Source organism: Manis pentadactyla, chromosome 5 (assembly GCF_030020395.1).
Source record: "Manis pentadactyla isolate mManPen7 chromosome 5, mManPen7.hap1, whole genome shotgun sequence".
NCBI lineage: Eukaryota > Metazoa > Chordata > Mammalia > Pholidota > Manidae > Manis > Manis pentadactyla.
Genome location: NC_080023.1, coordinates 106,728,551 through 106,753,180, shown reverse-complemented (window position 1 = coordinate 106,753,180; position 24,630 = coordinate 106,728,551). Strand labels below are relative to the sequence as shown.

Below are 24,630 nucleotides of genomic sequence, written 5' to 3'. Positions count from 1 at the left end.
GGCAATAGTCACTATACTACTATATTTCCCAAAAAAAAAGCTAGCAAGGAAAGGCCATTTTATTTTCAGTTTCCTTCTGTAAACAATCTTTATAGTTGTCAGAAATAGACCAACCCATTCTGTAAATTTTCCATAAACATTCTCTTCATTTTCATAAAGCATAATTCTCATCTTTCTGCCGTATTTGAAATACTAATGTTCTGTACTGGTTTCAAATTCTGGAAATGGGAAAATCAAACAGTACATTGAGTAAATTACACTAAATGATTTGTAGAGTTTCTGTCAGCTCTAGAATTCTACAAATAACCATTTGTGTACTTTGTCACAAGTGATTCTGTTTTTCTACAGTTGTAAGAAAAGAAAGAAATACACGTGGAAGGGCTCTGAATTGGTGTCCTTCACTCTTTAACTGTTGTATTCCTTCACAGAGAATCAAAATGACAAGAGTTAGGACAAACGGCATCACTCCTAATTTTACTAAATCTGTCCGTATGGTAAGGTTGTATAGGGAAACATCTTTGCCCCGCTACCCATAGTCTTCATTTCTTGTCTAACCAGTTGAAGGATAAATCCTGTCTTCTGTGCTGTTCCATAATATAAGAAGTTCCCTTCTGAGCCTTGACTTGTTCTTAATTGTCACAAGGAAACAAGATTAGCCATCTCTTCTGCTGATTGGATTTCTGAAACAAGAAGTGGAATGGCCCTTATAATGATCACCTGGTGTCATCTTTAATTCTGGTCAGCAAAAGTTAATAATCTTTCATTTCTGTAATTATCTACTGCTATTCTCATCTTCAGAGACAAGTGAGTAAGAACCTAGGCAGTTTAAACTTGTACCTGCCCCAAAGATAGAACAGTAAGAAAACAAAATCATGTCTTCATTAAAATGAAAACAAAACATCTCCTAGGGCTTGCCTGCTTTAGTCTTTATTTCCTATTGAAATAATCTATGCCAAAGGCTATAGTTCATCATTTAGCTAGGAAAATAAAAGTAAAATATTTGATTAACTGACTCTAGGCATGCCTCCTGTAAGAATGCCAAATACTGAAAACAGAATACAAAAAAACTTAAGAAAAGTTTTTTTTTTTAAAGTTTATACTTAGAGTTTTCTTTGATGTGCAATTGTCTTGGAGCATTTTAAATAATTCCATTGATAAAAACATTTCACATGCTCTATAATAATTGCTAGGATACATGTATTGAAAATAAGAGTTTTGACTATACCATTCTTCTATATGATGGTCTATAGCTTTAGCGAATATGCCATATTTTCCCATAATGTCCCCATGTTCAGTATTACAACTATGAAAATGGCATGGTATTGAGGAAAGAGCATCTGATGTAGGGTCAGATGATATGAAGTTCAAGTCCCAGCTTTGCCACTTCCTAGCTTGTTGACCCTCACTTAATTTCTCTTAGACAGCTTTCTCATCAATATCTGAAGTTAGTAACAATACTTTGCCTTCCCAAATATTAGGGCTTCTCTGACTTACTATGTATGCATTGCTTTGTAAGCTTTAAAGCTCTATGTAAATTCTTATGTTATCATTGTCTCAAATATACTGATGAAGAAATGTTTCAGGTCCCCTCTTTCTAGGGGCTCCTTCCCCAAATAATGAGTTTACTTGTAATTGTGTCCAGTTAATTTGGTTTTATTTTTGTTTCTCTAAGGCTGAAATCTTAGATTTAAAAATTATATTGGGATGTGTGTGTGTGTATTGTAACTAGGATTTTGGAGCAGCTATCTGCTACTGATTCCAGATTAAGGAACTTAATGTGTCTTGACCACCTTAACATTTATCTGAAATTTTTAATCATTTACATTTTACTTCAGGTTAGGAAAAAGATCATGACAAATATTAAAAATCCCTTCTATAAAATTGGTAAACTCTTTGTGATCATTAAGAGTAAATAAATGAAATACATGTCCAAAAAAAAGTAATTGAATAACATTAAAAAGTTAAAAATAACTTGAAAGAAAAAAACAAATGATCCTTCTACATATTTTCAAAAAGTAATTTACTGCTGCTGCTTTTCCTTAATCTCTTAGAAGTTGATTTTTATAATAAATATGCAGATATGATGGCAGATAGAGTTTCTAACATTACCAAGTACTGTATGAGTCTTAATGTTTGAAATATTTTTAAAATCGGTCTCAAGAGAGATGTCATACAGCCAATGCATTTTAACAACAAAAGAAACCTGTGAAGCGCCACCTATTGTTGAAAATAAGTCATTTCAAATTTCAATCAGAATTTGAAAAATGCGCTCTGACTCCAGGAACTGGGTATACATATTGGTCAGTGTTTTACAACCTTTTTTTCCCCCTTAGATAACAATACTGTGATATGATTTAGGGTGTTAATTTTCAATAAAATTGCAAAAAAATCCATTTTTACACCGGATGCTTTTTTGAGGAATCTAAAAGACATAAAAACTGCCTATCTGAAATAATATCAGTGAAGATAATAAAATAGTGATATTGCCTTTTAACTAACATGTCAGAACTCGTACATCCAAAAAAGTGTTTTCCCACTCAAAGTTACTTAGAAAAGGTATATACTTATTCCAGCAATGCCACAATTAGATAAGTCTTTACTTAAAATTCTTGATTAGAATTCCCATCTGGCCCTAAATATCACATTCTTTGGAATAATCTCAATCTTATATATCATATCATACATGGTATAGTGTATATAATATAAATAATATCAATATTAGAAAAATATTTCTCTTTTGAAGATGGATTTGGACTTTGTTGATTTGTAAATCAGTAGGAGCCATATGTATTGAGTAAGATGAGTGCTCAAGCTGAGTAAAAATCTGGGAAGAAAATCAATGGGTCAAAATAAAAACAACAAAACTATTCAAAAATATCAAAAGATCACTGGCTGCTATGGGGAGAATTAACAATGAAAGGAAATAATTATGTTGACAAGTAGCATAAAGTATATATATCTTGCTATAAAATAGAAGGTATTAATTATTATAGGAAGAAGAACTTGAATCTCATTCAAAAACAAGTAGGATTCATAGGAGAGAAAAAGAAAAAGACAACCTACCTTTAGGGCATGGCACAAGGAAACACCACAGGGTGGAAATAGGCAACAAGCACATCATGATCACATCATGATTTATAAGACTAGAATCACTGGAAAGGAAAGCTTATTTTGTAAAATCAGAATTGTCAAAATTGGGTAAATAAAGTAAGGACAAATTACAGAGGGACTTTAATGCCACAATGAGGATTTGGGCTTGATCCCAAGGAAAACAAAGTTGTAGAGCAGAGAAGTTACCCTATAAAAGATTCTCTTTCTAGAAGATTCATCTGAGCATGTGGATTGCAGCAAGAAGAGACTGGTGTCAGAGAACAGCCTGAGAGATGAGTATGGTAATCCAGTGAGTGAGAGGGATAATCGGATCAGGGTAGCAGTGGAAAAAGAGACAAAGGACCAGATCCAATGTAATATGAACATTCATGGAAGGAGGTCCAGCATGGCAGCGTAGAGCGTTCATTGAATGCTTATTCATTAAATGATGTGATGACAACAGATTGAAGTTTTGCCCACAAAGCTTTAACAAAACCTTAAAGAATGGTAAAATATGCCTAATTTGGTCAATCACGCTAAGGACATTTACTCTGGAAATAAACTAGCCGTCTAAGGAGACTTGAGCACATAATGTTTATAGAACTTAATCTAATGGACCTTCGGAGTAAAAGAAGGAATCCAAAACTCATTAGAAAAGCTAGAGAGAGGTATTGTGTACTCATCTCTTTTATGTTCTCATCTCTTCCATTTCCTTCTTTTCAATTTTGAAATAAATAAAAGGAGAAAAACATTTTCAGGGAGAATGTCTTCATAAGAGACCACTAATATTTATAAGTATATCTAGCCAACCCAAGGAATAGAATATTGATTATATTATGCTGCCATATCCATTATAGAGTTAATCCTTCAGGACACAGAAATGGTTCCTGGAAAATTCCCCAAGTCAGGAGAGTATTGTCACACTAGAAAAACTTAATTTACAGGAGATTTCAAATACCATCTTTATAGAAAACCGAGATCAAGTAGGTATAACAGGAAGGAAGAGATGCTATTGTGATTTTTTTAAAAACCTCTTAAAATGTCATAATTCATTGTTGAACCATATGTGATATATGAGTCAAGGACTTCCCTCTTTTGTAAGATCATTTTAGTTCATCTATTCATTTAACAAATATGTATTAGTATTGCACTTGGAACTGTGCTGAGTGCTGGAGAAACAAAGACAACAGATTCCTGGGGAAGCCCTACAGTCGTGTCCTCTGCCACAGAGCTCTACCCATCCACCCCCAGGTGAAAGGATTAGGGTGAGCTGTGGCCTTAAGGGTGTCCTGCTTGGAAAAAAAAATAAGAAGAAAGAATGAGCTGAGCCAGTCTGGTAATTACGTGGAAAATAAGTCTGCTGTTTTATGAAAGAGCTACAGAGTCATGAAGAAAAGGGGAATGAGAGACCATGAGTGAGTAAAATTTATGAGTAAACAAATATTATTAGGTAATAATAAACTATCACATTTTATCAAATCTAAAATGTCATTACTTGTACAATACACTTGTATTTTATGGACTGCTATGAAAGAAAAAAATGCTGCTAATGAATCTGTGACAAAATGTTTTCTTACCACTTAGAGCTTCACTTTATTCTTACTGAAAGGGCTTTTAATGCTGGTTTATACATAAATTTTATCATATATCATTCTTGTGTACACATGTAAAGGAAAGTATAGGCAGAATAACTTGATTAGTTTTCCTAAAACTTCTTCACACGGTTTAATTCTTCTGAATCACTTTTTCATTCAGTTGTCAATGCCAGGGTTTTTCTACACAACATAATGCTCTGGTCATCAAAAGCATTAGGCAGCAATTCTTAAAAGAGTGCTCCACCATTGTTTTCAGGATTTCTTCCAAACCACTAACACTCTGCAAGTTTTGATACTGGAGCACTTTTTATCTTGTCAACAAATGCCAATAGAAGGTTTTCAGACAAAAGCAAAGACTCATAGTACTGTCTCAAATGGTCCTTAAATAGCTTCTCCAGTCAAACCTGGAAATGTTGCAGTTGTCCAATCATGCAGCCAGGAATAAAAACCAAGTAGCACATGGGCAGGCAATAACTACCTCATGATTCGACTCCTGTCTGGCAAATAGTAACTGTAAGATGCAACCCAATTTCAGAGGTATGAAAATGTGCATCTTGGAATTAATTAAATAAGTGACTAGCATTTCATCCTTCTCATGATCTTATGATCTTATGCTTTCCTTATCTAACCTTTGTACATACGATGCATAAAAAGCTTGAGCAATTTGCCCAAGATTCTATAGCTGGCAAGTGGTAAAACAAGGATTTGAGCCCAGGTATATAGAGCAAAGGTGAGGAAATTAGTTGGTAGAAAGAAAAGTGGACGGAAAAGGATAGCTGAATTGCTGTGATAACAGGGTATTTCACTGAGGTTCTGCCACCAGCCTACTGTTGATGTCCCCAAAACCCCATGGCTCTTAAAGTAGCTCAGCCATACCATGGTTTCTTTTCTTGGATTCCCATGAGATTCTTCTCTTTTTTTACTGTATCTGCTTGGGGTGGCCTGACTCAATCTCTGCTCCTTATAGTCAATACTCCTAATAAATATAAGTTTGGAAATCTGCCTAGGAGAATTGGAAATATCATGCAGAGAAGGGCACACTGAGCTTAGATTTGTTGAATGGCAGACAAAATTGGAGGAGACAGAGGGAGAACATTCTAGAAAAGCCCAATGTGTACAGGTAAAAGGGCAGAATAATCATGGCATATCTAGGGAATATCTGAAGAAATTCAAAGTTGTTGAATGAGAAAGTAAGGAGATGGAAGACATAAAGGGGAGGCTGGTTAGGAAAGCAGGGGTGAGAACACATGGCGATTCTATGCCATGTAAAGTTGTATCCCATCCTATAGAAGAGCAGTTTTCAAACTTGTTATATCTAAAATATGTCAGAGATGAGGTGGCACTGCACCAAAGAAGCAAGGCTGGAGTGTGGGGAGGGGACCCTCCAAAGGCAGGTCCATACAACACAGCTTTAAATCCATTTCTAGAGCTAAAAATGCACAACCAGAGGACTAACGTGAGAACAATCATCTGAGCAGTAGTAAGATGGTGGCAGGAGAGAATGCACCACTGTTCTCTGTCGCTAGGAAGACACCACAGCCATCCAGGGGAAAGACTGAGAAATGAGGAATGCCATGTCTTAGGGTTAGGTTGCAAGTGAAGTTCAGCTGAAGAGGGATGTTGAACAGCAGACAACCTCACAAATATCTGAGAAAACAAAGTACAATTAGTTATACACAAAATGGAATTGGGGAGAGAGAGTGATGGTAGATGCCTTTTTTTTTCTGCATACATTTTCTGATGTGTTTATATAATGAGATGATAATGGTTAGGTAAGCTTGTTTCCTGCTATATTCATGTTATAAAATATGATAATCTATAATACCTTATAGATTATGTATACATAATATGTAAGTTTACTATGTCCCGGTCCCTCTAAGAATTTTATATGCATCATCTCTTTTACTCCATACAGAAACCATAATAGTTAAGTATTGAAATTATAGAGCAAAACACTGACGCTCTGAGGAATTAAACGATATCCAAAGCTACTCAACTTGCATGGGACAAAGCTAAGATTTGAAAACAGATCTGACTGCAGAACACCAGGTTTTGGTCTATTATTTTAAAAACCCCCTAAAACATTATTTAAATAAATGCTGATATTTACTTAAATATTCTCATTCCAGATTCTAAGAAGAAAAAGCACAGAGTTCCATGGTACTAGGATATCAAGATTTCTTGAGATGACTTTCACTATCATGCCAGGTACCACTCCCAGCCCTGTGAGCTAAGCCACATGTAGTGGAACAATGACGTCACAGGGAATAGCAAATGTCTCACATCAAAGACCATGTGCCCTGGGCTTCGGCTCCTCTGGGTTTTCCTGTCTACCTCTTTCTTTTCCCTTGCCCATCATAGGGAATTTTCAGAGAATTTCATATGCAGTATACTTGTGAGGTAGATCACAAGCACAACCACACTTCTGAAGATGCCTCATTCCTGTTCAGGGCCCATTGTGTGCACGTGCCTGTTAGTGGTGGAAATACTACCCCTGAAGTCCCAAGTTTACATTTAAATTCAATACTATTTTTGTGAGACTCAGTACAGGAAATAATCAGAAGGCTTCGATCAAGGGACACATGGAAGTAAAAAGAAAGGCGTTCTTCCCCTTATTAACTACCCCCCTGCAAACACACTCACAAAGGTTAAGCATGAAAATCAGGACAGCATTGATAATCAGATACAGGAAATATAGCTCCTGAGTAGATGATATGAAATCTAAATCAGAAATAAGTGAAATTTACCTGAAAATTGGATGCAGTTCCTGGAATGTTTTCTTCCCTCTGGTTATTATTTACTTTCCCTCTCACCATTTAACAGACAGAACCAAGAAGGCATGACAATAAGCAAATGTGGTGATTAGCTGCTTTAAATTTTTTTTCCATGTGGCACTAAAACGCGTAAGAGATCTGTGGTTTTTTTCTGACTAAAAGGTACATTATATAAGCCCTTTCTCTGGTGTACTCCACTAGTGGAGTCCTTACAAAGACGTGTCTTTATGAAGACCAAAAAAAGTGGAATATCCATTATCCCCTGTGATATAAACCTTCCCTCCCTCATCTTTAACTGCCTGCATTCTCACCGAAGCAAAATCATTAAGCATTCAGAACCATTTCGTTAGTCTTGAAATGTTTTATATGATTTGTCAAGCAAGAAGCACTTCCTGCCTCTAAAGGATTTAGGTTGAACAATAAAAGCTTTACCAAGCAAAATGTTCATCAAAAATGAGGAAAGCGCAAGGGTCAGGAAATGTTTTTTAAATGAGTGTGTGGTTTTGCTTCTTAACATGTATTTGCATCTCACTCAAGATCTTTACCTTTCAGCTCATCTTTACCTTTAATTCTATACAGAAAACCTCCTTGAGACAGTGTGGATTAACTTTCTTGTCACATTACTTTTCTTCCCCTCAGAGTACAGGGGAGTCTGTGTGGTCACGTGCCTCTGGGGCTTTGGGTTTGAAGGGGAAAGAAGTGAGGGAGGGAAAAAGAATTGCAGGAAGAGGGCAAGGGGTGTCCTAACTGGTAAAAAGTCTAAATGGTAAATGACATTTAAAAATAAATGTAGGCAAGAAATTGTTCTCTAGTGTTTATTTAGTACTGAACTTCCAGCGTTCAGATGGAACGAGGAAAAGGCAGTCGTGCTAACACCGACTATTCTTCAAGAGATTTGATCACGGTCATGTGAATCATTAACATTGCAGGCTGTTACGAGCTTCGTAGAAAATGCTAAGAACCATATTTCATACAAAATAATGATAAGAATACAGAATAAACAAAAAGAACCACAATTAACATACAGTTATGGTATGGCTGTAAGAAATAACATAAATACAGCATTAGCCTGCATTTGCTACAGGGTAAGTCAGAATAACAATTCTGATACCACATATTATAGAAGAATCTGTGGGAAAACTGCAAAGCAAGTTAAAGAAGGAATAAGGGATTTCCAGTATGTTTACTTGAGGGCAGCTTACGTCCAAGACAGCAAATCTGTGTGAAGACAGCGTTGTCTGGAAAACTCGAGTCACAGGACGTGTCGTCTTCAGCTCTGCCCACCCTGTGGATATCTTCATTTTGTTTTGGGGGAATATACCTTCCAGGGAAAGGTCAGTAAGCTTCCAGAACGCTTTACTGGAACTTTTTATATTCAGCTCTCCTCAATTACACCTACATGAAGACACCACTGGTTCCCCTTAAACTCTGCCTGAAACACACAAGAGCAACATTCATATTAAGGGTCCTAGGCATCCATCAGAAATGTAGGTAGACGTATGCAACTACAGACGCTGATGTTTACTCCGCTCATTTCTCTGCACGAAAGATGCCCTACTATCCTCTTTTTCATCAGTGGACTTTTAAATCGTTAAAATGCAGTTCTGCTTAGCACTATGTCCTGACCACCTTGTCACAGTGCTACATAGGGCAGTTGCTAAATGTTTTCTTCCACAGCGACATTGATTTCCTTTTTATGAATGGGGAATTATTTAGGGAAGGATCCAATTCTGTATTAAAAGAATGCAACAATGAATGATCTTGGGAACACTTTAAAAATAAATTAAATAAATAAATAAATGCAGGCGTATGCCTTGTGTGCTACATATTTAAAACTAAATATCCAAAAAGAGTAAAGTTAAACTTACAGGAGTTTATTGTCCCATAATTATTTAATACAGTCATTCTGAGTTCCACCTTCTATTTTGAACTGTGAACTTTCTACTGAATAAGAATTACATATACCATGTCTGAATTATTACAAGTGTCAAAGTAGGTTCTGAATTAATGAGATTAATGAGATTTTTTATACTATACAGGGAATTTGATCCTGGGGTAGGAGTTTATTAAAGAGTGGCCCTGCACTCGATGACAATGTGCCATTTGATGGGTGTATTTTTATGAGGCCCCATGCAAACACCACTCAGCAGGCTTCCTCTCAGCTCATGGTGACAGTAGAGATCATGACCGTACATCACTGCAGTGATCCTTATTCCCTAGTGAAGACTATGGGTTGAAACTATTCATTATGTACCAGTGCCACTGAAAGTTTATGCAGTTATGTTCTTTTAAAAGATTTAAGTTTCATCTTTATTGGAGTCCTAAGAGATATCAAGAACAAAACTTTTTTTTTTTCATTTATGGACAAAGTCTATAACTTAATAAGCAACTGTTCAACAGTTCACAATTTATCATCATTGTTACCTGATGCAGATTTATAACTTGATATTTTAGAAAAGTTTTATTATTGTTTTATATTTTCATTCCAGTGCTATGAAGGAAGCTGATTATACCAACACATTTTACTTGAAAACTGAGACACAAAAATCAAGGTGAATTCAGGGAGTCCTAACTCACACAAAAGTTTAGGAAAAAACACAGTGATTGTGTCTCTGGTCTGCTGCTTATGTGCCCAGGTATTTTAATGTTCTTTCAAAGTAGATAAATTATATTTTATTAATATCAGGCCCACACAATATTCAAAAGGATGACCAAAGTCTCTTTACAAGAGAATAACCTTTTTTCCAAAGGTCAACCACATGGAGTGTGATTCCACTGCACTTTTAAAATTATTAAAAATGTCTCCAACTCCAATTTTAACAAGATGTATCAAAGACCTAAATATAAAAGTTAACACTATAAAGCCTCTAGAAGAAAACAGACTATCTTTATGATCTTGAGGAAAGAAATGATTGCATAGAGGGGACACAACAAGCACTAATAACATAAAAAGGTAGATAGGACTTCATCAAAATTAAAAACGTCTTATCAAAAGACACTATGAAGAAAATAAAAAGGCAAGACACAGACTGGGAGAAGAGTGTGAAATGCATATATCCAACCAAGGACTTATATTCCGAATATATAAAAGTCTATTAATCTATAACAAAAAGACAAGGAAGTACATTTTTAAGTAAGCAAAAAAACTTAAATATATCACACACTGTATGTAAATAAATAAAATAAATATATATAGATACGTGTGTGTGTGTGTATAGTGTGTATATATATATATGTGTGTGTATATATGTATATATACACACATATATATATATATGAATGGCTAATAAGCTCACAAAAAGCTGCTCAACATCATTTACTCATCAGGAAAATGGAGATAAAAGCCACGAAAAGATATCATTTCTCAACCTGCCAAAATGGCTAAAGTTATAAAAGACTGACAATACCAAATGGTGCTCAGGAAGTGGAGCAATTAGAATACCCATATACTGCCAGTAGAAATAAAAAAATGGTACAACTACTTTGGAAAACATTTTAGCAATTTGTTACATACACACATGCACACATATATCCTATGACCCAACAAATTTCCTTCCAGGTATTTTCCTAAGAATGAAAACAGATATCCACAAAAAATTCCTGCATGATGATTCATAACAACTTTAGTCAAATAGCCCCAAACTGAAAACCACCCAAATGTCCATCAACAGAAGAATGTATGAATAAATTGTGGAATGTTCACATAGTTAAATACTACTCAACAATAAAATGGAAGGACTATTGATACACACATCAAAATCGATCAATTTCACAAACATAGTAGTAAACAAAATAAGCCAAATACAAAAGAGTACATACCATATGATTCTATTTTTATGAAGTTCTAGGACAGGCAAAAGCTAATCTATAAGAACAGAAATCAGAATAGTGATTGCTGTGGATAGGGAGTAGGGACTGACTGGAAAAGGGTATGGGGAAACCTTCTGGGATGATAGAAATGGGCTATGTATCAGGATAGAAGTTACACTGAATTACGTTTATCAAGACTCAGTCAATGCACATTTATGGTCCATGCATTTTACGGTATGTATATAAATGTTCAATAGAAAGAAAATGATTCTGACTTCTCTCCTACATTTTTCTTTAATTCAACTCAAAATTTATTACATGCAAAACCCCAATGTAGTAGTGAAGGATACAAAGATAAATAAGAATAAGACATTTTCCCTGACATTAAGGAACTTAAAGTCCAAAAAGGAGAATTTAAAATCTGGTGCAAGAGAGAGACAAATAAATTTCACTGTAAAACAGCAGGAGCCTTAGTAGAGCTGTGGGACAGTACAGCTGGGAACAGTGCTGGGCCAGAGGAGGGAACCCATTCTCAGAGAAGTGCCAGGTAAGGAAAGTCCCTGGAGAAGGTGACACCAGAACTTTATGTTGAGGGTAAAGAAGATAGAGGGAAAGAGATTTTAAGGCTGGGAGAAAATCAAAACAAAGTTAGGGAGACAAGAAAAGGCATGGCTTGAATGAGGAATTAAAAGTAGTTTTGTATCATTCCAGTTAGCTGACATTAACATGTCTAACAGCCTCCCCAGTATATTTGCCAAGATGAGAAAACTATTTTGTATTTTTAGCATCTAAGCTGTCTCTATTTCTTCAGTACGTGTGGCACTTCTCTTGCTCAGAACCGATCACCACTGCCCCCTCCTCTGAACTCCTGAGCTAACCTTTGTTGCGCTCCACTGATCTAACAGGCTGCGAATGTCATGCCGTTCCATTACTATGGAACCCAGGGGCAAAACCTGTGCAATTCCATATGCTAAATTTTTTGAGACATTGTCTTCCCTTGGCTTCAGTGGTATCAGCTGCTGCTCCTGGTTTACTTTCTTTTGACTGCATTCATGGCTTTGCTTCACTCAAGTTTTGAATGTTGGCATTCCTCTGGTTCTGCCTTAAAAAGAGTGACTTTATGTTTATTGTCCAAACTGGGTCATTTTGAGAGTGAAAGGGGTACAGTGGGTGCTAACTGGGACTGTCCCGGGCAAACTGCGATGTGTGGTCTTTCCATTCCCAAGCTGTCTTCTCTCACTCCACACTCTCTCCCTAAGTGATCTCAACCACTCAGGCAGCTTATTTATCATATTTGTCCTAAGTATGGACAAATTGCTCCAGCATGGACTTCATTTTTGAGCACTAAGCTCATATAGAGAAAGTGTTACTTTACTTGGATATCTTACAGGCATCTGTAACTCAGTAACTCCAAAAGAAAAAGCGATATCCTCTCTTCTCACTCTCATTCAAATTTACTTCTTTTCTAGCATTTCCAATATCCACAAAACAAGCTCTATGCATCCACTTGCTCAAATCAAAAGCCTTTTCCTTCCAACTCTATGCAATGAATCACAAAGTTCTGGCACTTCTACTTCCTATACCTCTCTTGAGCCCCCCACTTCCCTCCCCTCCCTTCTTCCCCAGTACCAGTGCTACCCCAAAACAAGGTCTATCAACCCTTATCTGGGAACTATCCTCTATGCTGCTGCCTGTGTGATCTTCCTAGAAGATAAATCTGATCACTTTTTTTACATAAAACTTTCAATTGCCTCTCACTGGCCACAGGCTCCAATTTCAACTTGTAACATGGTATCCTGTCACTCTGTGATCTGGGCTTTGCCTCTGTCTTCAACCCACCCTGGTCCTCAGTGCTGCAGCCACACGGGTATTCTTTCAGTTCCTTGAACATGCCAAGGGTTTTTCTAGCCACAGAAGCTTTGCACATTATCTTTCCCTCAGTTGCATGTTACTCCAACATATTGTACTTCTTTGCACAATTTTGCACAATTATAATTATTTCTTTATTTTGAATAATTTGTTTAAAATCTGTCTTTCCTTCTACCCTGGGAGAGCCCATTATATGTCTGTTGTGTTCACCATTAGATGCCCAGCACCCATATAGTGCCTGAGGTTCAATCCATGTATATTGTGCAATTAAACAAAGAATCTCCCTCTTACAGAAAAAACCTAATTCATTGACTGAGGAGGGGAATTCAAATTACTTCTGTTTTCTCTAACAATCTAATCAATAAACTATTAAAGTTCTTTGTGTATTTCTCTATTCAAGTACATTTTTGTGTCTTTGGTGGGGAGAGGTTCATCATACCATCAATAAAATACAGAGAATATCTAATATATCTCCATCTCACATTACTTGCTCATTTGCATAAAGTTAAAAATATGAAGGTAGAAAATGAATAAAACCACAATCTATATGCCAGACTTGGGATTTTCACAAGTAGGAAGAATAAGACATAACATGATGATTTAATAAATCAGTTGTTTCCTTCCAGATTAGAGACAAATCACGAGGGTAAACGCTTAAGACAATTTTCCAAACAAACATTGCTAATCCTGTTGATTTCTAACATTCAAGAAACCCAGGAGAAATCCAACAGTGGAGTTCTTTGTGTTTGTTCTTTAATGAGTATTTGGCAAAAACAATGAGGTGGGGAAAAATGTTCTTGAAAGCACAGAATCCAGTGTCACTTGCTCACAAAGCAACCATTGGGACATGAGGTGATTGACCATCTGTTTTCAATCTTGGGTCAAAATTTTTTTAAATCCAGGATGTAATTAAATCTGTGGTATGTACAGAGATATCTATTTCACATATATAATTCCCTGGATGTTTAATTATAAAGTAGTTGCAATCATTTGCACAAATCGGATCATATTATGTTATTTTGACATCAGGTTTACATGCTTTGGAAGGAGATGTATGGAGCTCTGATGGGGGAAATGGTATAATACATAGAAGGAATCTGTTCCATCTCCTTCATTTCCATCTGCCAACAAGGCCTGTTCCCTGTCCTGTGTCTTCTTCCAGTATTAAGATAGGAAGAGGTAATTTTATCAAATCTATGCATGGTATATATTTGTAGTTACCCTAGATAGATCTTAGTTATAAGGAATTTCTTAAATCTTTGTTAAACTATGAAAATTATTTTCTTTAAACTATTAATTATATTCACTTTAAAAATAAAAATCCCTTAACTGTAAGATCGGAGAAAATAATAAACTGTATTCTTCATGTTATAACATCTGTGCCATATAATTTCCTCTTGTCAAGTAACAGGTTATTTCCAGAGGAAGAAAAATCTGAGGCTGTTCTTCCTAGTTTTATTTTCTCTAGAGGCAAAATCACACAAAGAGGTACATATTCTCTTTTACTGTCACATGTTCCATAGTTATATCTTTTTATTCTACACAAAAGTATAGAACCTAACAATATAACTTTGATTGTAGTAAAACTAGTAAGTTGACATCTTCCTGTTTGTGTTTAAAGTAATAAAAGAAAATGAATTGTACTTAAAATTCTTTTGCAGAGACAGTATCCTCTGAAAGCTTTATTAGACAATATGTACATGATTCTTGTATCTTGGGAGGGAATCCAGAATATCAAATTAGCAATGTGTTCATGAATACACATTTCTAATTCCTGTCTCTATTGGACACCCTGGATAATGTCTATTCCAAGAATCAATTTCTATTTAATATTTTATAATACGATACTTCATACTATTTAGATATAGCAGTTTCATAAAAAGACAAAAAAAAAAGGAGAGATTAACTTGTCTTGGTCTAGAAATGAGGAGACAAAATCTTTAGACTCTAAGCTAAATCCAGACACCAGAACAAACTTTTGAAACATCAATTTCCAAGAGTCAAACTTGGCAAAAAAGACCAAAGTTTTATTATTTTTCCTTCCTTTTCTTGGAAAGCTCTTTGTACCTTTTTAGTTTATAAACATTATTTTTATTTTTCTCTCCCCAATACCTCATCTGCAAAATTTGTATTTTCTTAGTACTCTGGTAAATTGGTGTTTAGACTAAGCCATTAATCTTTTTGTTTGTTTTATCCTTTTCCTTCTGTCTGTTCAGTCAATAATTAATTTTAAAAGAATTTATACGATGTGCCAGGTAGTGAGCATGAAAGCTTCTGTTCTTTACAAAAAAGTTATTTTATGCCTATTTTATCAGGCTACTTCTCATGAAGGGCCTGGAATATCCTGTTAAGTAGTTTGCCTTTTATTTTCAAAGTAAGGGAGCCAGTGAAGAATTCTAATCAGGTGGTGTGTAATAAAGAATTTGGCTGACCTTTGTTGCCAGTTCCTGGGAGGTAGCCTCTAAACCCTTGGATTTCCGGAGTGATAGGAGTGTCTTTGTTATTCAGATGTGGGCCCCTCTGACCACATCTGATAGTTTATGTTAATGAGGTGGCTCACAGTGGGCACTTGATAGTTCGTGCTAGCTCCCTGAGTCAGGGTAAGGCCAGCCACACCCAGCGTCTTAGAGTAAGGGGTGGGCCGGGCCGGGCCAGAAAGACCGATCACGTGACGAGAGTCTTGGTGCTGAGAGCCAGGTGGCATCAGCCCGGCCTCCCAACCTCCGAGGAGAGGGGGTAAGGCTGGAAATTGAGCTCAACTACAGGGCCACTGATTCAATCAATCCCACTTAGGGAAGCCTCAGTAAAGGCTCTGACCACCAAAGACCAGGTGAGCTTCCGGGGTTAGCTACAGTCTATGTATGCAGTGTCACGCATGGATGCCAGGGCAGTAAGTTGACATCTGGATCTCTTCAGTCCCAGATTCTACCCTGTGTATCCTCTCTTTGGTTGGTTGTGACTTGCATCGTTACATTATAATAAAACTGTAATTTTAAGTATAGCACTTCTACCAGGTCTGTGAGTCATCCTAGCAATTCATCAAACCTGAGGGGGTTATGTGGACCCCTGAATTGGTAGTCAGCCAGTATGAAGTAAGGGTGGCTCTGGGGACCTCCCTGCAACTTTTGAAAAGTGTCACAAGTCTCAGGCAGACTTGACAGTCTGAAAGACTGTGCCCTGAACCTCAAGTTTGGCTGATTCCAGGTAGGGGTGATGAGGTGCATCTTAGGCAGAGGTATGAAGGCTGGATTGGAGGGGATTAACTGGAAGTTATTGTAGTTGGTGGGGTAAATGACAATATGACAATATGTCCCTGAATGATATGCCCCCTGATCAGGTTCCAGGAAGGTTTCAAGGAAGAAGCAGCAGCATTTGAGATGAACCTTGAGTTGAATAGACTCAATATATTGGAAACATGAGAAGGAGACATGCGAACTAAGTAACCAGAATCATATCACAGCATAAGGAAAGCAGGTAAGTAGTTAGTTGTATTAGTTTCCTATTGCTGTTGTAACAATTTAGCACAAACTTCATAGCTTAAAACAAACAAATTTATTATCACACAGTTCTGGAGGTCAGAAGTCTGCAGTGTGTCAGCTGGACTACATTCTTTCCGGCCACTCTGCATTCCTTCCTTTTTCAGCCTCTGGAGGCTGCCTGCCTGCCTTGATTCATGGGCCCCCAGCATTCCAACTTCTGCTTCTATAACATCTCCTCTGACTCAGAAGGACCCTTGTGATTACATTGGGCCTGCTTGGAATATCCAGAATAATCCCTCCATCTCAAATTCTTTAACTTAATCACATCTCCAAAATCCTTTTTGCCATGTAAGATAGCATGTTCGTGGATTCTAGGAAATAGGTCATGAACATTTTGAAGGGAAGGGGACATGATTCTGCCTACCATTATTATCCTGTTTAAGGAGAGGGCAGGGACATGTAAATATGGTAGGAAAGTAGCCTAGGGGTATATTTTATGGACACGCTAGACCCATGCGGCAGAAGGCAACAGAAAGGCATTAGAAGTTTTATAAGCAAGACAACGGTTTGATTGTTATTATGATTTAGGAAGCATGTCCTGTAGTATATAGGCTGAATTAAAAGAAATAGTGGCCAGAGGAGACTTGTTAGGAGGCTATTGGAGTAGCCATGTATGGGGTGATGAAGCCTAAACCTCCAGAAGAAATAAAATAGAGGGGCATGGGGAGAGGCCCAATTCATGGGACTTTGCAACAGATTGGACCTGTGATTTGAGAGGGAGAGAAAGGCAACATGAATCTTTTAAGCCAGTAGGAGGTAGAAATGGCCTTAAACTGTATTTTAAATAGCACTTACCTGGCAAAAATAATAAATTATACTTTGGACATGGTGAGTTTGAAGTTATTTGGAGAATTCCATCCAGCAGACACCAAAAACGTATGAAAGCAGTAACATATGAACCTAGATATTTAAGTCTCATCACAGAGCAGGTACATGAATATGTGGAGAGAATCCCTAAGGGAGAGAAAAAAGAAAAGAACAGAAAAAAAGTTGAATGGAAAACTTTAGGATTTAGGGGTTGTTCATATATTCAGCAAAATATTATTATATTATTATACTGCCTACTTTGTTCCAAGCATTGTGCTAAGCACTGGGATATAAAGAAAATAAAAACTCAGCAGCTGCTTTCATATACCTTAGAGATCTAGTGGAGATGTTGGACAATAAATCATAGGTAACAACACAGTGTGGAAATGTTAAAGTCGTGGTGTTTGAAGGGTATTATAGGTGATCCAGGCGTGTACAATCAGAGGCTTGGAGTAAAGGGGTTGAGGAGGAAAGGAGAGAGAAGCAGGCTTTCCCAATTAAACAGACAAAGGGACCAGGAAGTGACAGTCTAGGAAAAACAAACATGTTCTAAGTCATGAAAGTCTGGAAAAGCCTGACGGATTTGGAGACCTCTAATAGCCCAGTACTGCTTGTGAAAGGAAATGTGAGACTTTCTGTCAAGAATGAAAAAGCTCACGGAGTCAACTGCAGTGCTTAGTCGCAGCAGAGAAAACTTAACTGAGGTCAGTATCTTGCATAGGACCTGCCATATAAGAAAATATTAAATGAATGCATTAAAATTTGTGAAACAATCTTATGTTATTTTGGTAGATAGACTAATGTCCCCCTAATGATGTCCATGTCCTAATCCCTGGAACCTGTGAATATGTCATGTTACATGGAAAGGGGGAGTTAGGGTTGTAGACAGAATTAAGGCTGTTATCAGTGGACCCTAACATAAGGAGATTATTCTGGATTATTACAGTAATTAAATGTAGAGTAGGTCAGAGGCATGCAGTGTGGGAAAGACTCAACCAGCTATTGTTGGCTTTGAAGACACAAAGAGCAATGAGCCAAGGAAGGTGGGAAGCCTCTAGAAGCTGGAAAAGTTAAGAACGGTAAGAAAACAGATTCTCCCCTGGAGCCTCCAGAAATTAACACAGTCCTGGTTGACACCTTGATTTTAGTTTTGTGAGATTTATTTTGGACTTCTGACTTCCTCCCCATGTAAAGGTGTTACAAAATAATAAACTTGTGCTGTTTTAAGCCACTAAATTTGTGCTAATTGTTATGGCAGCAATTGGAAAGTAATATTATCATCTTGTTTTAAGGACAATGGAATTAAAATTAAAGAGGTATTCAAAAATGAAGAGAAAAAGAAAAGATATAAATCACCAATATTAGAAATTAAACAGAAGATACAATAGATCCTGCAGCCTTTAAAAGAAGAATATGCTTATAAATTAGACAATTTAGAAGAAACAGATCAGTTTCGAAAAATGTGAAACTAATAAACCAAGATGAATAATCATAATTATCTTATACCATCAAATAAATTGAATTTATAATTTAAAAGCTCCAGAAAAAGATGTTTCCATGCTCAGAGAATTCTAAGAAACATTTAAAGAAGAATTAACACTAATTAAACTATCTCTTCCAGAAACTAGAAAAGGAGAGAACTCATTTTATGAGGCTAGTATTACTCTCATACCAAAACCAAAAATAGTCACAAAAAGCAAAACTACAGACCAATATCTCTTATAAACTCAGATGCAGGCTAATCAAGAGAGATGAGCAAATGCAATCCAGCAATGTACAAAAAGAATAATACACTGTGACCAAGTGGGATTTATTCGAGGTTTGCAAGACTGTTTAACATTTGAAAATCTATCAGTATGATACAGGTTAAAGAAGAAAAATTACATCATCATATTAATTCATTCAGAAAAATCATTTGACAAAATCCAACACTCATTTATAGCAAAGTAAATAAATAAATAAAAGCAAAACCAAACCAAAATGAAAACTCTCAGCAAGTTAGGAATAAGAACTGACCCAACTTCATAAAGAGCATCTACCAAAAAACTATAGTTAACCTCATACTTTGTAGTAAAAACTGAAAGTTGTTCCTCTAAGATTTAAAACAAAGCAAGAATGTTCAACTCTTACTACTCTTATATAGCATAGTACTGAAAGTTCTAGCCACTACAAAAAAGGTAAGAAAAAGATAAAAGTCATATAGATTGGAAAGGAAGAAATAAAATTGTCCTATTTGAGATGACATGATTGTCTACATAGAAAATCCCAAAAGAGCCACAAATAAATGCCTAGAACTAACATATGAGTTCAGCAGAATTGCAGGACAGAACATGAGGTCAACACAAAAAAAAACCAATTGTATTTTTATATATCTAAAATAATATGTGCAAAGCAAAATTTGAAGCACAATACTATTTGTGATTATTCCAAAGAAAATGAAGGTTTAGATATAATCTTAAAATATGTATGGGATCTATATGTTAAAAATAACAAAATGCTGATGAAAGACATCAAATAGGACCTAAATAAATGAAAATATACACCATGTTCATGGACTGAAAGACTCAACATAGTGAAGATGAAAAATCTTCCCAAATTGATCTGCAGGTTTAAAACAGTTCCTATCAAATTCTTAAAAAAGAGTTTTGTCAGTATAAACAGTCTAAAATATATATGGAAAGGCTCAGGTCCTAAAATAGATTGAAGAATTTGGAAAGGAATAACTCTAATTGATATTACGGTGTACTGTATAATGATAGTAATCAAGACAGTGTGATATTGGTTGAGGGATAGATACACAGATCAATGGAAAAAAATAAAGATTCCAAAAACAGTCCCATACAAATATGCTCAGCTTGATGAGGGTGCAAAAGCAATTCAATAAAGGAAATATAACCTTTTAAACAAATGGTGTTGAAGCAATTGGACATTGATAGGCAAAAACTAAGAAGAAGAAAAGACAAGCTATACACAGGGAGAAAGTATTTGCAAACCACGTCTCTGACAAAGGACTAGTATCTAGAATACAAAAAGAACTCTCAAATATTAATAGCAAAAAAAAATCCAAGTTGAAAATGGTCAAATTTGCATGAACTGTCATTTCACTAAAGAGGATACACAGATGGCAAATAAGCATGTGACAAAATGTTCAGTGTCATTAACCGTCAGGGATATGCAAATTAAAACCACAATAAGCGAGTCACTACACACTTATCAGAATGACTAAAATAAAAAATAGTGATATCAACAAATGCTGACAGGGATATAAGGAAACTGGATCATTCATATGTTGAGTTTATCAATCTCTTGGTTTTTACAGGTAAGGACACATAATCCGTGAGATTCCACATGGGATACTTCTAGGGTCAGAAAGATCAGAACAAGATTTCAGAACACTTCTGTCATCCACTACCTGAGTAATCTTGACAAATGGCATATCTTTCTGGACCTTGGTGGCTTTGTTTATAAAATGCAAAATGTAATTACATCACTATGTTGTTCTCAGATTTAAATGAGACATATGAGTGAATTATCTGAAATACTATAGGTGTTCAATCAATTCTCTTTTCCTTCCTTAGCAAAACAGAAACAAACAACTTTCCCAAAGTTATCCAGCTAATCAGTACAAAAGGTGTAATGAGAATCCAGGTTCCTAACTCCCAGTGCAGTGTTCTTTCCCAGTCTTTTGAACCAAAATTCTTAAATTTTAGGCAGAAAAACAAGAAATCACATCAGAAATCATAATACATAAATACAGTAATATGTACTGCCCTGCAAATCCATGAGACATAATTACTTGGTAATTTTTCCATATTCACTAACTGTATTTATAATTTCAGACATTATTTATAGAAATTAGAAGACTAAATTATTGAGATGTATGCTATTTCTTTTTAAATTTAAACAGAAAGGCTCCCTTTCTATTTCTTAAATTTAGAATAGGAGTCCTGTGTGACCAATAAAGTGACAGATGAAATAAATCTTCACCCAGTGGAATGGAATAGTTCATTCTACCCAAAAGGAGCAAGAAAGGTTTGTTAACAGCTTCCAGTTCCTTTTGCTCATTTGATTCTAGGACAAAGGGTGCTTTCATATTCCATTTTCTAGCCTTAGCCACCTATCTTTCACAGATCTTCATTTTACAGTGGGTTAATTTAATGCATTATTTAATAATGTCACATTTACGAACACTCGTTATTTCTGGCAGCACATCTTACTTTTGCCAAAAGTTAAGACATTTAAAATATGTACTTAACTAAACTTAAATTAGGTTACCTAAGGCTGCATGTACATTTTTTGTTTCCATTGCTCAATAACATGGAAGCACTTAAATTTAGCTGGCCATATTTTACTACACTGATGGACAGTGACCGCAGTGGGGTATGGGGGGAACTCAATAATATGGGTGAATGTAGTAACCACATCATTTTTCATGTGAAACCCTCATAAGAGTGTATATCAATAATAACTTAATAAAAATTTAGCTGGCCATTGCCTCCTTTTAAATGTTAGTTTCAGTACTAAAGAAACTATGCTTATTTCTCTAAAGCTCCTTTAGGAAAATTACATGAACTCTCTGCTTATGACAAGGCCTGGCATAAACTGAGCTCTCGGTATGCTTGAGCTGGGAGTCACCATCAGATTTCTAAAAAGATTAGTATTAAATTTATTTTCTCTACCTTTATTAGGGCAGAGATGCTATTGTTCTGTGATTGCTCTATAGCAATTCTGCAAAATATCCAGGTAAAATGACCACCAGCACGAAGTCAGTTATTTGTCTCTCTTTCCCTTATTTCTTTTCTCTCCTCCCAAGTCCCCCACCTCCAGCTTTGGTAAGTAACTGATGCCACCAAGTTTGCCTTGTTCACCTGGGCCAGCATAACACCTGTACACCTTTCATAGCCCCATCCTCTGCCACTCAGCCTTAACCGCCAATATGCTCCAAGCTGTGAGTGAGTCTTCTAGATAATACCCCTGATATTCACTCATTCATTCAATTAACAAATTTTTATCCTGTGCCTAATTTCCCCAGTGACTCTTTGTCTCCCACTACAACCACAAATAGACAGGTATTAAAAATAAACACTTTTTTTTTTGAGAATGGAAAGAGAGGTTGACATATCTTTATTTCTGGCTCATCTTTACAGACAAACTTTGGAGCCCAGTAAAGCCACTGATGGGTCCAGATTTCTTACATGGTTTTAATCATTTTGCAACAATCAACTCACTAAAAAAGATCCTCAGGACATGAAAACATAGGAAATTGTGACCAGCAGATCATGAATATGAATATTATGCCACAGATGTGGCAAAGAAGATGGTTTGATGCATTGTCTCTCATTCCTGCTCTCGCATATCCTGGGAACTCTGGACTTTTGTTAAATCACTTTTCACTGAGATAAGCTGAAGGTGCCAAGCTTTGATAATGCAAATATGTTTCCTTCTCTCAGATTGCAGATTCGCCAACTGGCATAAATAATCTGTCCCACTCATTCAGATCTTTTAATATGTAGGAACCATAGAATATGTCACTTGGTAAATAAATACATTTTTGTAATAATTAGGCATTTTTCCGGAGTGGAGGAGGAGAGGTGAGGAACGAGAAGCAGGATATTGCTGATACTAATAAAAATATTGAATGGGAAAAATGTCATGAGGACATCTGAGGGCACAGGGCCTAGGCAGGTGGCGCACGTGGGGTGCGGGGTGGGTACTGGGGTAAGGAAGTCATGGGCCCTCTCAATCTGCTTTTGCTTTCTTTTTTTTCATAGAGCTATGGGTGTCAAGAACTTTCTCTACTCTAAGAGAAACAGTACAAGCATTGTGATAAATGACAGCCCCAGCTGGGCCCAAGGTCAGCTACCTAATCCGGAGTGATAGGGCCTGTGATGGACTGAGATATGCATGCCCCTTTTAAAAGAAGCAGCTGCTACACAACTCCAGCCAAATGCCACTGTGGGGGAATATGAGCCCAGTGTGGGCAGCTCTTCCAAGTTTTACAGAAAAAAAAAATGTAAGTAAAGAATTGTAAAATAACCTCTGATTTATAAATGTTAATTTCATTTTTCAAAATAGTGTGCTTGCCACACAGAACACTTGACCCATGGGCCACCTGTGTGTGACCTAGACACCTAGAGAAAGAAATAGGGTTTATATCAGTACCTTTAGTCATGCTAGCAATTTCAGAGACATTGATCATACTATGAAGAATATTGCACAAAAATGCCACTGGAGGACCAGGGGCCTTTACAAGGATGGGGCAGCTTGTAGACTCTGGCCCTTGGTGAGAGAACTATAAAATTGTCTCCCTGAAGATTACACTAAGTACCTGGCCCAGATTCCCCCACTTGCAAACATAATGTTTACAGTGGGGCCAAGGATGGTTTTACTACAAGAGAAGCAAACTCACCGCCTTTGATTTTGTGTGCAGGAAAAATGACAGCAATCGAAGTTGATTTGTGTCCCAAGAGCCCCTCACAGGCTGGGGGAAATGCTGAGTTCAGACGGAATCCTCATGGACTTTTAGCCCTGAAATGGAGGAGCTGCTCCATCAGAGTGTAGTGGGCCATCTCCCAGGAAGGAGGCAAGCTCTGCCCCGCCGTCTGCTGGGTTTCTCTGTGGCCTCAGGGGTCACACTTAGTTTTTATGACCTTTTGATCCACCATTGCTGCTTCCAGATTCCTTCCTTGGTTTAGTGCTTTATAGGAAGTCTTAGGAGTGCTTCCTGAGCTACACAGCTGGGTGGGAATTATACCCATCAGCAAAGCCTCCCACCCCCATCTCTTTCCCTAATATTTACCAAAGGCTGTTTCCTTTACATGATTCTGATAAGACAAGGCCTCCTTTTAAGTCTGTCATCCCTGCTTTTTTGCAACTCTCTACTTCTGCATCTGCTGGTTTCTACCACCCTGAGGAGTCACATCCCTTAGGACTTGCTGCAGAGAAGTCGTCCTCTTGTTAGGCGTCTGCCTCTGTCACTACCTGCACACTCTGAATGCATAAAAGCCATCCCTGCCCTGGATTCCCTCCCCGTAGCCTTCAGTGGCCCACATGCAAAAGATGCTCCTTAATTTCCAGAAACTGTCAGAGTACCCTAGTTCTCCTCCAGGTTAATCTCATGTTATGCTACCAGGGGGGGCAACATCC

General features: G+C 36.8%; 1 long non-coding RNA gene across 3 annotated transcripts in view; it reads right to left on the bottom strand.

Moving 5' to 3' along the window:
• Positions 1–8,266: 8,266 nt before the first annotated feature.
• The window catches only part of LOC130683842 (uncharacterized), a 38,392-nt gene continuing 22,028 nt past the window's right edge, over positions 8,267–24,630 (bottom strand). For all 3 annotated transcript variants that reach the window (XR_008997850.1, XR_008997851.1, XR_008997852.1), the window contains 2 exons: positions 17,473–17,631; positions 8,267–8,891 (listed from right to left, as the gene is read on the bottom strand). This is a non-coding gene — a long non-coding RNA (uncharacterized LOC130683842). The remainder of the gene's footprint in view (positions 8,892–17,472; positions 17,632–24,630) is intronic.